Below are 2,734 nucleotides of genomic sequence, written 5' to 3' on the forward strand. Positions count from 1 at the left end.
GGAGAAAGTCCTACTGCGCCTTAACTAAACAAGTACCAGTTTATCGGCCCGCATCCCAATGTCGTTGCTCATAACTGAAGGCAAGTCGCCGTCCATTTTGAGTGAGTACCGGAGTTGTGATACTTTGGAGTTATTTACATCAAAGTACCTGGATGTCTATTTAAGTGTGAGGCCTGCATGCAGGATGCCCGCCCGCTTGCCGTAATCCAAAACGACGCCCCCCCCCCCAGCATAAATCACTCCCAGTGTGGTCTGCAGGATCTGAATACGCCTGCATGGCGGCCTGCATTCCCGAGCGGCGGCTCACCTGCGCGGCGGCACGGTGACGGCAAATCGGGGCTCTTCCTCCTCACCTTGCCTTGTTGCTGTTAACGCTCCCGGCGCAGCTGCAACGTGAGAGCACTTCTTAAGGTTCTGCTGAATGGGACGAGTCGACGTCGTTGGTTAAGTTGACACGCAAGTGACAAATGGCGCCGCGCCATTTAAGTGCGTGCGGGTATCTACAATTACCTGAAGAGCTGAGAGGAAATGGTTGACCTTGAAAGTTATGCGCGCCGAAGATTGACTCCGTCGAAGTTCTTATCTGCATCGTGAGCAAAGTGCATTGTTAGTTAGCAAATATGAATAAAGAAAATGGCCGCCGTACACTTTGGATGATTTACTTGCTTGTGTAATTTCACACTTGACAGGTAGAGGGGCATTCCTGAAACCAAATACTTAGGGTATACTCTAAAAAAAGTTATCTTGACATCCCTCATAACTAAAAAAAAGCATCAGTAGCGGATTTCGCGCTATACTAACGACCGCTAGCATCGATTAATGACACGAATTCCGGTTTGAGGAATGCTAGCTTCCTTTGATGCAGACAGCGAACAAGCACCTTTCATCGGCAGATTATTCTCAGAGCGAAACGACTTTTTTTTTTAAAGGAGGAGGAACTGATAATAAATCCCACCTGCGCTAGCACATCTTGCATCTTCCTCCAACGGAGGATGTGAAGTTTCCGAGGCACCCGCATGCGCCGCTATAAAGACTCCCACCTCCTGACCCAGAGGGGCCAACCTGTAATAAGAACCGTTGGAATGGCGTGATTGATCGCGCAGCTGAGAACGCGGCAGGCTGAATGGGCCGCTGCTTGCCAGTGCTGACGATGGTATGCAGAGCGTGTGTGTGTGTGTGTGTTTCGCAAAGGAAGGCCGCGTTCACCTCAAGCGAGGTGTTTTGTTTGTTCCTGCCAGCTGTTTGTCAACGCACTGTTTCAAAGTGACATCTGCGTAATAGATGCCCCGCAAGCACAATGAGGCTCGGAGAGGGGAGGGGCCGAGTTAAGCGTTTGTTGGCGTCCCGTTTTGCATACCTGATGTCATCTTGAAGCGCGTTCTCACGGTCCTCGCGGGCAAGTTGTGTCTTTGTCGCTGTTACGTCTTTGCATTCTTGTGATTGTAGCTAGCTAGCGATTACGCGTGTGAAAAGTAGCCAAAGCGGTCACATGTTGTACTTGAGTACTCAAAAAAGAGGCGGGGGGGCTTCAAATAGCACGTCTGGCAATTTACAACACCCATCCCCCATCTCCCTGGAAAAAACAAACAAAAAATGAGTAGGTGCGATTTGCCGGTCGGTGTCTGATCCGATTAGCCTCGTCTCCCGAGTCCGCCCTCCTGCGGGTCATGAGGGCGCTCGACGATTCCCTGCCGTGACTCAGTCACACCTGCAGCCGCCAACTTCCCGGCGTCACACTCCACTGAATGCAAGTCCGATTCCCCCTATGATAAGGATTGCGCCTTTGTGGGCGGAGCTTGAGAGTCAAAAAGATGATTGAGCGTGTAAGCGCGGGGGTGGCAGAAACGGGGTTGCGTCTCAATGGGTGGGAGGCGTTCGGATGGGGCGAGTGACAGAAAGATGAAGGGGGCGGATTGGATTTTTTTTTGACGTCGGAAGAGTTGATTGATTGATAGTTGAAAACTCCCTGAGGGAAATCATTGCTTGAACTTCTTTTGCTTTTTATGGGTGCAGTCTTTAAGCCATTTTTTTTTTTTTTTTTTTGCAATTCACACTCATAAAAAATGCACACTCAGCAAAATGAGGGCAAAGATTGGAAAATAATAAAAATGATATTGGTGATTTAGAGTGCCTCGTTGTGGCACTGAAAAATCCTGCAGTGACTTTGTGCCATATCTTCCTGCCTTCTTTTTGAATAAGAAGCAAAAAAAATGCAAACAAATTCGTTTTTAACGCTTTCTTCTGAAGTGAGTTCTCGTCAGATCATGCTGACGTGCGTCGTGCAATTAGACGTTTTTTGTCTCGCGGGCACGTTTTCCCGACAACGTTGGTCAATTTCCAAATAGACTTCAAAGCTTCCACTTCCACTACTTCCTTCCATAAATACCTGCTTTGAATGTACTTTTAACCCGCCCCCTCCCCCTTGCGCATGTGTGTAGCACATCTCTATTGAGTGCCCACTTGCACCCTTGGTGTCGAGTTGTTTCCTACAAGACACTCAGGCGTCAACAAAGGTGCATTGTGCACTTTACACTCCAAAATAAAAATAACTGAAAAGGAACAATGGAACGTTTGTGGATGCTGTGCAAGAGGTGGGGAAGGGGGAGGGGGCAGGGGGGGGAATCTTTCCAGGAGGAGAAGTTGTTGTGTAAGTTAAGGAGGAATTCAAAGTGTTTGAGGAGATATTAGGTAGAAGAGCTGGCAGAACATTCTCTCACGTTTGGCTGTGAAGTGT

General features: G+C 48.6%; 1 long non-coding RNA gene across 1 annotated transcript; it reads right to left on the reverse strand.

Moving 5' to 3' along the window:
• Positions 1 to 295: 295 nt before the first annotated feature.
• On the reverse strand, positions 296 to 1,714 carry LOC119118097. The gene is made up of 4 exons (XR_005096646.1): positions 1,358 to 1,714; positions 956 to 1,062; positions 511 to 583; positions 296 to 417 (listed from the first exon to the last, which is right to left on the reverse strand). It is a non-coding gene; the product is annotated as an uncharacterized LOC119118097 (long non-coding RNA).
• Positions 1,715 to 2,734: the final 1,020 nt, after the last annotated feature.

This window comes from Syngnathus acus, chromosome 24 (assembly GCF_901709675.1).
Source record: "Syngnathus acus chromosome 24, fSynAcu1.2, whole genome shotgun sequence".
Lineage (NCBI taxonomy): Eukaryota > Metazoa > Chordata > Actinopteri > Syngnathiformes > Syngnathidae > Syngnathus > Syngnathus acus.